The sequence below is a fragment of the Echeneis naucrates genome, chromosome 14 (genome assembly GCF_900963305.1).
Source record: "Echeneis naucrates chromosome 14, fEcheNa1.1, whole genome shotgun sequence".
Taxonomy (NCBI): Eukaryota; Metazoa; Chordata; class Actinopteri; order Carangiformes; family Echeneidae; genus Echeneis; species Echeneis naucrates.
In genome coordinates, this window is record NC_042524.1 from 4,774,510 (window position 1) to 4,786,469 (window position 11,960).

Consider the following 11,960-nt stretch of genomic DNA (forward strand, 5'->3'; position numbering starts at 1 on the left):
TATGCATGAATGTGAAATAATTATATTAGGTGAGAAAAAAAACCTCACCCACAATAGATAAAAAAAAAAAAAAAAAAAAGCTTTTCTGGGACATATTACGCGCTCATGCTCTGTGATTTTATTTGTCTCGACATTTTCTGGCATCGTGTCACTGAACAGATCAAATTCTGCACATAATGACAAGCAGCGACCATGCAATTTCAGTACGCTCAGTAGAATATGTATAAGCTTGGCCGGAAGAGACAGGAATGGCATATACAATCACGTAGACTGGAGGTGGTAAATCAGGGTTGTAGTAAAACATGTGGCAAACGCTTCTGGTGTGTGGTATGGGTGTGAGTGCTGGCACATGTGTGAGCTGGTCATAGATCTGCCCGTCCGAAAATACAATCAAAGCAAAAAGACGACTCTGAGGCAACATGTGCATCTATTTTAGGTGGAAATTTTTGGCCAAGTGTGACTCACGAGTGAAAACATAACCTGTTTTTCAGATTTATGTCATCTGGTCAGCGGGGAAAAAAGGAGAATTTGCACTGGCTGTTATTTGTGCATCATGAATGTTGTCTCTGTAACTAACAAATACGTCACTTTGTTTCTGAGCCTGTTTCCCTCGTGATTCATTTATCAAACCCCAAATTTTGGATTTACAGAAATGAACAAGGATAAAGACCTATTTATCCTGAGTTTTCCAACTGATGGATGATGTTGCACAAAACAATAAGAGGAAAGTCCCGAAACTGACGTCTGATAAAACTTTTTCACAGTTGATGCTGATTGTTAAAACATGGAGATTTTGACCTTTTGATGCTCTTGGAGGGGAGGTTGGGGAGCGGGTTAGTTTGAAAAGAAGACATTAAAGTTTACTTTGTGCATCCTGGCTTTAATTCAGGCTAAACCTGCTGCAGTTGAGCCTCAAGCAGTCCCAACGTATTAAACTGGTCCTTAAGCTTCCGAAGATGGTTGTACAATAGTAAGACCCTTTTCTGGTTTACCCTAGATTTACTATACGTACTCTCAGAGTAGGTGGTGACTGGGGGCACAGTGAAACTGAGCTGAGTATTTCTTAACTGTGGAGTACAGATGTCTGAACAGTATCAGCAGCCGTTGCAGGGCTAAGATGAGCTGCTTTCACAGTAAGCCACAATGAAAGGCTCCGAGACGCTAGGATGAGCCACGTTATAAGCTGCATCGCTCAGAATGAAGTTGAGGCTGTTTTCTTGAACTTTCTCTTTTTTTAGTAGGATCAGGATTTGTGAGAGAAACTGAGGCTCACTTTGCTTTTTAAAAGTCTCTTACATACAATCCAGTGAACATCCTGTCTTAGAGGCTTTTCAGAGGAGACAGAGGAAGGGAGAATTTTCACACCAAAAATCAAATGTGAGGGTAGCTAACTAAAGGTATTTGTAAAAAAAAAAAAAAAAAAAAACTGCAGTTGCAAACAACAGATGTCTAATAGAAACCTTATTTTATTATGCAGAGAGAAAAACTCATGAGCGCAATAAAAAATCAACATAGTTTTGATCAGCTGTGTGTCACAGTCTCCCTCGTCTGAACTCTAGTGAAACACAGCCATCATCAGGGTGGCTACAAAAATCACTTGGATGAGCTGTTGTTGTGTCTCCTCCAAATCTTCTGCTCACCAAAGTTCACAGGTTTTAATAAACTCGCTAGACACATGGAGATTTACTCCAGGCTATAGCACCGAGAGAGAAATTACACCATGACCATATACGGACATTATTTCTCCTGATCTGCAATCTCAAATGCAACTCTATGAGTGTGTCTGTGTGTGTGTGCGGGTGTGTGTGTTCTCTTGTACTTTGCATTTTAGACCTTGCGAGTTGGGATATTTTTGGAAAGTAAGAACATTTTTGTCTGACATTTTTATTTCTTCAAAGGGCAGTTCGGGGTTTAAAATAAGGTTTAAGGGCAAAGGTCAAAAGTGGAAATAATGGTGTTTGATGTTTGACTCAGGGTCGGGACTGAGGAAAGGTATATGGACTCTTAATAAGTTGGTCAAGGATAACATTTGGGGCTCAGGGAGGTAATATGTGCCTCTACAAGTGTTTGTTAGGTGTTATTTTTATTTGTATGTGTTTATTTTTACCTGTTTTTGTGCAGCACGTGTGTCTGAAACAATATGCATGAGGGAGCTGGCTGCTGTACATTTCTCAAATTTGCAGCATCGCTGTTATATATTCCGCCACATATAATAAAATATCAACTTTATTCCCATTTTTCCTGAGTTCCCTGACAATTTGAACTATCATGTTGCTTTCCTAAATAAAACATAAGTGGAACTACTCAGTGTCTGCCCCCCGACCAAAAAAAAAAAAAAAAAAAAGGAATCAATGAAAACTGACATTGTGCTATAACTTCCCCATTTTACAATATCACATATGGTGCTCTCAATCCAAACATCATGTCAGAAACTTGCTGTAATGTTCCAAAAATGCAGCCATTTTTCTTCCAGTGGAAGCTTTTCTGGACCCTCTCTCCCCGCACCACCCCTTAAAGTCCAGGGATAAAACACGGAACAGGTTGGAGGGAGTACAAGAATGAGGGAAAATCGAGAAAGTGCAAAATCTGCAAGTGGGAGAGAAAGCAGGTGAGCCAATCACCCGTTTCTGACCTGTTAAACTCGGGTAGGGTAGTAGTGGGCTACTGTGCCAAACTTGACTCACTTTCATGTCATGCTGAGGGAGCAAAATGTCACTGTGACGTACATCTAGGGGAGGCAGACTTGCTACAGGCACATCGAGATAGATGCAGGATCTCAGGAATGTGGGGGTAAATTCTTGTGACCCATGAATCTGTCCTTTATTGGACTCTTACAGGTATGCCCATCTTGATGAGGAGTCTTATCCACGGGGCAGAGGAAGTAGATGTTTGGGTGGCTGTGGACCCCTGCTCAGTTAAATCCTCTGAGCTCCCAATAAATGAAGCCCCTTCAGGAGTTCACTTCCAAATGTGATTGTGTGCGTGCGTGCTCCACCTAACTACATGGTCTTGCTGAGCTCCCCAGCTACAGGTATCTTTGTCAGTTTTTATATGGTGATACACCAGTGTCTCCAATTTTCTGAATATTTGTAGTTTCTGGCCAGCAAACTAGGCGTGATTGATTTTCCGCTGTTAAATTCGTTGTCAATTTTCTGGACACGATGATTTCAAAACACTTTGTGTCTGAAGATGCATGCCAGTGCTTTCAGTTTCCCGCTCAACGCCCAAGTTCAACAACTTTTACTTGATGTCTCATCCTCCCTAAGATGTCGTCGCTGAAATTAGGAGGAGGAAGAGCAGCCGACGAAAGACGAGGAAAGCTAGGGAGAACAGGAGAGGTTATTTGCTTTTTTTGCAGGAGGGGGAGACGTTCTTGTCATTTTAAAGAGTTTCGAGGGGATGTTTGCTCACCCTCTTAATGGCTTAAAAGGACTGCAAGCATCTATCTTTCTCCCCGTGCATTTCAGGAGGGAAAGGCCCAAGAGGAATGGGCCGAGTGTAGTCTGTGACTGATTGCACAAGCTCCAACAGATATGCCCCAGCACACATGGAAAAATACCATTATTAAAGTAAATATCACAATGGAATTTCCATTACTTTGACATCAAGTGGAGATATACTCCAGATTAATACAATCCCATGGAACCAGTTTACATCTTAATTAGAAGGAGAACAGGGTTTGGGGTTTTTATGGAAAAGACTTTGGTCTATAGAAATACTGGAAAGGCATCGTTGTATTTTTCTCAGTGTGCAGTAAAACACTTAGTTATATGTTGGCACACTGCTGTGCAGCTACTTTACATCTGTGTTTATGTAGATATAAACAGCACACACACCATGGGGACCAACAAGTCTCTGGAGTCAAGATGCATATGGTGTTAAAGTGTGTGTGTGAGAGAGAGGGAGAGAAAGAGGGAAAAAAAAAAACGTGTCAGGAGAATGTGCATGCATGCACACATATATCATCCTATAAATCATTTACACGAGCTGCCACTGAGCATGAGTAGTGACAGAAGTGAGTCTGCTGCCAGGCCTCTGTCATGGAGAGCCGGGCACTAGGATTGACAGCCCGTGGTCTGAAACATGAGGACCAAATGGACCCGGGGATCTCTGGGGGCAGTGGAGGCTGGATAGGATCTTTCTGCACCTCTGCGTCCTGCACATCTGGCCTATACTGCCCTGCTGTTATGTCTGGAGGTGCGGAGGGCTGGGAGAGGTGAAGGGAGGGTAGAAACGGTGTATTCAGGGGCAGGAGATAAGGTCTCACACATTTCGGAGCTGCAGCTGTTCCTTTCTTCCTTTTTTTTTTTTCTGTGCCTCTCCTAAAATCTTGATAAATTAGTGAAGATTTATTTGCATTTGCATTCTGCCCATGTGAAAAAGTAGAATTATTTACATTAGCTGTATCTATGCCACTGAATTCTTTGTTCCCACTCCATGCCCCCGCCAAATAATTCAGCATGTTTTTAATGATGATAGAGCCAGTGTTGAGGTTGTGTGTGTACTCTGTCGGTGGAGTCCCCCAGGACAGAAAGTTCACACAGAACTTTAAGCCCTCATGCATCAAGTCTGCATCCTGCATCTTTACCGTTATTTGTCTGTCCTACTTTTGTCTTAAACCTTTTTTTCCCCTGCCCTTTTTTTTCCCCCCTCGAGCATCTCCCAACTGTTCCAGCTGACCAGCGTAATGGAAAGCTCCACACCAAACCAGACTGGACTCGGCGCAGCACATTCACCCTAATGGATCTTATACAGCTGAATAATGTAGGTGTCACCAAGGAACTCAGACAGAGACACACAGACAAAAACCACTGGGGACAGTGTCTGAGTGTGTGTGTGCTTTTAAATGAATCATGTTAGAAAAGAGATGGCTGTCACAGGGCTGGAAAAAAAAAAAAAGCAAAATGAAAATTCCTCTGCCTGGATGGGGCATCAACAGTAAAATGCATTTTTTTAGACAAAGCACAGAATGGAATGTGTATAAAAAATTAAAAAAAGGTGTTTCCTCTTTTATTGTTAGCGGTCGACTGCCTCATAAACCCAGTGAGTGCTTGGTGTTGCTTTGGCGGCTTGTTTGATTACACTCCATTTCCCTTCTCCCACAGCCCCACCAGGTGGCTGCCCGGCCATCCTCTGTCAACCCAACCCAAAGTCCCCCTTAAAGCGCTGAGGTTGGTTTAGGGCCGGTTTGGGCTCACTGTAAAAGAAAAAATTATGGGTTCATCAGAACAGTTTCAAAGAACGCCGGGACATACAAAAGGGAAAAAAAATTAAATAAAAAACAAGAAGAAGAGAGATGAGATCAAAGAGGTGCCCCTAAGCTCCTTGATTTGAAAAAGGATTCTTCAGAATATACAATTTGTTGGAGGTCCTCAAGGTTCCCTAAACAGTGCAAAGAAATATTGGTTTGAAATGATCTATCCCTACTGCCTTTGTTTTTCATGTGATTTATTTTATTTTTATTTTTTTTTATCGTGTAAATTCAGGTTAAACTTGGAGAAAAGCATTTTGCACGTTTTACTTCCAAATCCATGCTTTATGTGACTGTCCTCGACTCAAACTTTCATTTTGAACACTGATCAGTTTATAAAGAAACCCATTCATGATTTGTTTGGAGTATGATGTATATGTGCTCGCAAAAGTAATGTCCAGGTCATAGTTGAATAGCAGATCCAGTGAGCTTCGTGATCCCATAGCTATTACTGCTGAAAATAAATTGTCTCTTAAGATGTCACCCAAAGAAAAATAAAGAAGCTTGGCCCTGTAACCACTGATTAACTGCAGATGGCGTAAATATTTAGGCGATAGGGTTTTGTTTATTTTATTTCATATGCATTTCTCTCTGCTTTCGTGATTAGGCCTATGGATCCCCCACTTCCTGGCTGGATTAGTGTGTTTGCTTTGATGTGGCTTGTGCCCGTCTTGGTGTGTGTGGGCAGGCCTCTCACTCGTGTGTGTGTGTGTATGTGCCAAGGGTTGAGGTGGCGTGTTTTTTTCCCTTTCATTCTGGCTGTGTTTGGATGTAGTGCGTGACCCAGAGTGCACCATAAACCAGCAGATTCAGGAACAAATGCAGCTGTAAAACACCGATCCTGGCAACTAATACAAACATTTATCACAGCTTTCTCATTTGGCCTCATCTGTGTGTCTGTGTGGTGTGTGCACGTGTGTCCACATGTGTACGTTGTGCAGTTTTTAACAAGCTACAATGTGTTCTGCCAAGTACAGGTAGCTGATTTCAAACACAAAATAAACTCAGGAAGCATTAATAACATCTCTGGCACATATGGGAACAGGGAATACTTCCAACATTGCAAAGGCCTCCATATAAATTACAAACTCTTCAGTGAGGGAGACAAACTATAGCCATATCACGTTCAGCATGCATCAATATCAATACCTATCATCTAGTTAATGCGTCTGTCTTGATAAGAGAAATTATCATCAGTTGAGGTTGGAAAGGAAAAAGGAGTTCAGGGTTCAGGATAATGCTTTTGTGCTAAAGGTTGCTGTGCGTTGCATTTAATATTTGGCTGTTAATTGTTATCATTCAATACTATGATGAGCATTTGAATTAGACAATTAACCCTAAACTAATTCAAGCTTTCCAGTAGTGGAGGCGTAAAAGTGGATGCATGTGGATGTGGATGTTTTCGTTTTGTTTTTTTCCCCATCATTGTTGTCTAATGAAGAGAATGTATTGTGTTATCCTGAAGTTCATTCTTAACCCTGGAAACTATGGTTTAAAAAAAAATAATAATAACAACACAGTAGTTTTGCCAGAGCTTTCAGAAGTTGTAAGATTTGTTTCGGCAAATATTTGTCAATTAGCATCAAACTGCATGTATTCACATATGAAAATGATCAAATATATGGTAACCCTTCTGGAAATGTTGACTTTTTTACTGTTAGTGTTGGAATAAAAATGCTGCCATTTATTGAAGGAAACATAGCGAAAGGATTTACACCACTGGACTCTGAGAGCTGCTGTGCCAATATTACAGCTCTCCAACCCACACGCTTTACGAAAACAGCAGCACGACACCCTTCAAGGAAAAAGAAAAACCCTGAATGGCAATGACCTGTAATATTTACCTATGTTGACTCCTGAATGGTTCGCTCACAGCTACACAGGGCCCCGCACACCTCCGGGCAGAGACTGGTGTTTTTTTTGCTCCTGATGCAGAACAGATGAATGACTTTTTTACATTTTTTTTGGTTCGTTGTCGAGAATTGGAACCCCCTCGGCTGCACTCAGTAGCTTCATGGTCAGTCAAAATATTTAAACTTTGATATGACTTGAAAATACATATGAGAAAAGTGTGTTTGTGTGCATGCGTCGGCGCCTTGTGAGAATTCGACAGTCTTGAATCAGTGTCTATGTACACTGAGAGCCGCTGTTGAACAACCACCACAGGGTCGGACACTCTTTGTTTAAAAGGAGGGTGGGGTGTCTCTCTACAATATAAACACCTCGGAGAGAGCATCAGTCTATTAGCAGCTTTTCTGATTAGCTGATGAACAAAAGCAAATCACGGCTGGTGTGGTCTCCTGGAGGATATACAACAGTGCAGTTCTTGCAGGGCCTGCTGCTGATTGGCATGTTCGTGGAGTGTCGTGTTTACAATAAGCTCAGACGTCCACATGTGAAGTCAGCAGTTGATTACAAGTGGCTCTGAAGGAGCTGTGAATTAACCAGTAAGCTCATAAATGCTCATAAAGCTGCTGCAGTCATTAGATGATATCTGAAAATCTCCGCCAGCCTCTGAACTGACTTTAAGATGTTAGTCTGCAGACAATTTATATGACATAGAATTGATACTTTTTTGGATGCATTTTAAGTTTGGGATTTGGTGCCATCATGAGGGCATATTAGGTATAAAGCAGAAATTCTGTTGAAGAAGTAACGGGGGACTAAATATACACTGCACTTCTGATAGATGTCAAAAGTTTTGCTTGATTGAAAATGTAAAATGCATGAATCTGTAGTTTTTGTTCAGAGTCCATGGACAAAGGGCCTGCGTGACTGATGAACGTATTTGAGACTTGATGTGTGTGTGATGGCATGAAACCATAAATGTGTGTGAGTTCTCATGTGAGTCAACAGGTGGGTCTGCTCACTGATGGCTGAATCAGGAATAACATCCTATGATTCCAGTAACCGGTCCATCCGCGGCCAAACTCGAGTCTCATGCAGTGGCTGACTAACTCCCAAGATCAAAAACTTTCTTCATCACTTTCTACAACCAGGATGTGTAACTGAAAAATATGCACCTACCTCCCCTGAGCCACACTCTGCTAACGCTGCATTTTCCTTGGCAGCAATGAAGTGTCCCACACAACCTGAGTACGTGAGAGTGACGCATTAAAAACACTGTGTTCGTGCTGTCTCCTAATGTTTTCCTTCAAGTGTTGATTTTCATGTTTTTGAAAAATGGACAAAATTAAAAAGAAAAAAAAAGTGAGAATTTAATTAATGTGTTTGTTTCACAGGAATATGCAATTAAATCTCTGCACAGGCCCATTAAAAAAAAAAAACAAAGGCAGAGCACGAAGAGTCAAGCAGGGTTATGAATTACGGCTGTCGGTTTGTGTGGTGTGAGTTTCTGGTAGAATGAATCATTTCAGATATAAGCGGCTCATCTTGACAGAACACGTTTGAATAGCCTGATTAAAAATGCAGCTGCTTTCAGCATGTTTCTCTTTTCTTTTAGCTTTCTACCAAAAAGAAGACTAAACGCAGTTAAAGCATAAACTATATCTTTCTCCGTAACTGTCCATTTTTTGTTTGTTTTGAAAAACATTTTAATTTTTTCATCATACAATATATAATAGAAAGTGAGTAATACTTATTTTCACTGCGTCTCCCTCCTAGCATCAATATACAAGCAGCATTAAGTCTTCTAGTTTGGCCATGTCATCTTCCACATTTTTCTTGTGTTTTATTTGAGGTTTGGATTTATTCAAAAGAAAGATATATAAAAGATAAATTTATGAAGAAAAACTCTCTCAGAGTATTTTTATATCTCCTTTTTCAGGCTTCTTTCTGGATGTCCAATAGGAACAGGCCCTGTGAGCAAGCCTTCCTCCAAAAGACAAAAATATAGGAGCTATCAGGTAAACACTTTAAGAAACTGAATCCTCCACAGGTGGATGGTTGGTCTGGGTCAGCTGGGCTTAAGGCATAAATGTATGTTTTGTCATGACATCAGAAAGTTAAAAAGGTCCCCACAGCTTCAGTTCATTTTTAAACATAGACTCTATGTATGGGGCTGTTGTGATTCTGAAACTTTCACTACATTAATATAGAAACGCGGCCTGCTTCATAAACAAAACAAAAAAAATTATATGTTGGACTTTTAAAATTCATGTTTTCATACTTGCTCATTTCTCTTCTCCATGCATGGATGGTACCAATGTAATAGCATTACCAGGAAAAGACTCAGTAAATACTCTCTTTCTAGAAAGTCACGATTGACTACACAGTAAAAGTGAATCATTGTGATAATTACAAGAAACGGATGGTAACGGGCCAACCTGCAGTGGGAGTGCGACAACTGTATGCTGTAATTTGGGTGGACAGGACAATATACACACACATCTGCAGTAGCAGCAGCAGCTGTAGCAAATTATATTACATGTGATTTTATTGTTTGTGTGTCTGCAAGCTGTAAAACATTTTTGTGCTCTGTTTAGGTTATTCAGGATAGAGAGGAAGGAATAACACAAAACACCACGCCATGTTTAGTGCAGCAGGTAGTTACTCAGACATGGAATAAAAAAATTTAAAAAAAAAAAAAAAAAAAAAAAACCAACAGCTGGAAAACTCCTTCTGTGTTCACCCACACTTTCATTGGTAAAATGTTCCCATATGGAATCTCAAAGGCCTTCCAAAAAATAGACCATAAGTTTCTTTTGGCGTAACAGTTTTTTCAGTTTGCCATCCATTCATTAATAAAACGTTCACACTTTCACTTTGCACCTCCTTCCTGTAGCTCTGATTGATTGCAGAAGCAGTTTGAAACTCTTCAGCCCGTCAGTGTTTGGAGGACATCGTCCAGTGTTGTTAATGTTACTCTTAAGCAGTGGTTCATTCCTAGCTTAAGTACGTGAGAGCAAGATGTGCATGCTGTAAATGTTAGGCTTAAATGATATCCTTCACATGAAGGCCAAATCCTACAGTGCTGATGATTTACTTGGAATTTGAACCATATCGTTCCAAACGCTTTCTTGTGGGTGCACAACAGATGCTATGTATCTGGGATAATTGGTTTTAATGAACTCTTTGGCTTGAGTTTCAGATTATGACTAAGTCCAGTCCAGGCAATTCTTTCTTGCAATTAATTAGTCTCAGCAAGTTGTCCTGTGCTTCATGCAACAAGCTGAAGAATAATTTAGCTCACACAGGAGTTATACCTCACCGAGGGACAGAGAGTAGATGCCATAATCTTTGCTCTCTTATGATCACCTCAGACCAAAATTTACCCACAGAGGGCAGCACAGGAGCTACATTGTGCTTTCACCACAACCTTTACTTGGATGTGAATCTTTTAAAGTATAAAAGATTTCCGCACATGTGATGAGAAGAGATGGAAAGAACACAGAAGAAGAAGAATAAGTCCTCACTGAAGTTAAGTTTAAACAAAGTTAATCTAATTTGTCTAATACATAAAGGAACATACATTTCTCTTGCATACCCCTGCTGTATTAAGATATTGTATGTTAATGAGAGACTGTTTGTATGTTGGGATGAAGTGTTTACGGCTTTGTTCCCATACAATAGATGTCACAACATAATCTCTTTATCAGTGAGAAAGAGAGCGTACTGACCACCCACATGTAGGCCTTTTCTCCCATACACCTCCTACCTACTGAAAGGCCGGATTTCCTATGAGCACAAAGTTGTACATATATATATATATATATATATATATATATATATATATAACCTAAAAGCATTTCACTTTATATTAATTTACATAAAGTATGTTGTAATTCTGTTACCTTGGTGAATATGATTATTTTCAGCTCCATTCATTTCATGTCTTTATCTTTCACATTTAAAAAGCCTTGCCTTATTACAATGCAGGAAACTGACTATCATGAAAGCTGCATTTTGTGCTATTCCCTACAGGCCACCATGTCCCAGCTCCTGATCTAGGTGAATTCCCAGTTGCATCCACGGGGGGGAGAGTATCTAACTAACTGACTAGTAGAGTTTGGATTCAAACTGTGAACTCACAGGGGTCATTGCCTTGCTCTGAGCACAGCCAAAATACCAATTTTAACTCACTTTTGTTTGAGTTAATGTGCAACCATCCTGCCAGCCTGCAAAGACCTCAACACATCACTTCCAAGGTGCATCCAAAGATTTCATCCTGATAAAAGAAAAAGTAAGAATCCTCACTCTTTTCAGAGTTTCAGTTACATTTCTGAGGAGTGCTTAAAGTCTGGATTATATATATATATATATATATATATATAGTGTTACAGCCACTGATTTTTACAGTGAATTCTACATTATGTTTGAAACCACCTTTATAATGTTGATAAGTTGATTTTATATTTAGAGTTTCTGTCAACTGTGCCTCTGTTATTATTCCCTAATGCACAAATCAGGAATGTGAAGGCAGGATATCCAGCATGTGCTGTAATATTCTATCCTTCATATTCTGCTCACAATGGCCTTAATGAGCTATAAAGTTCTTCAAAGGTGTCTGAGGCTTCCAGTGTGCAGCAGATCAAGGAGCAAACCTTCTTATCATCATTTTGTAGCCACTTACTCAAATGGGAAAGAATGTCAGACTTTCAGAATGCCAGCTCATTTTTCTTATCTGTAATCGTGATAAAACCAGCATACAATACCTGTGTCGATTGTTTCTGGGCCTTTTGTGGTGGAAAAAATAAAAGGGGCCACAAAACAGCTGAACTGTATTGCTGGTTTTTGTGTATCTATCTTT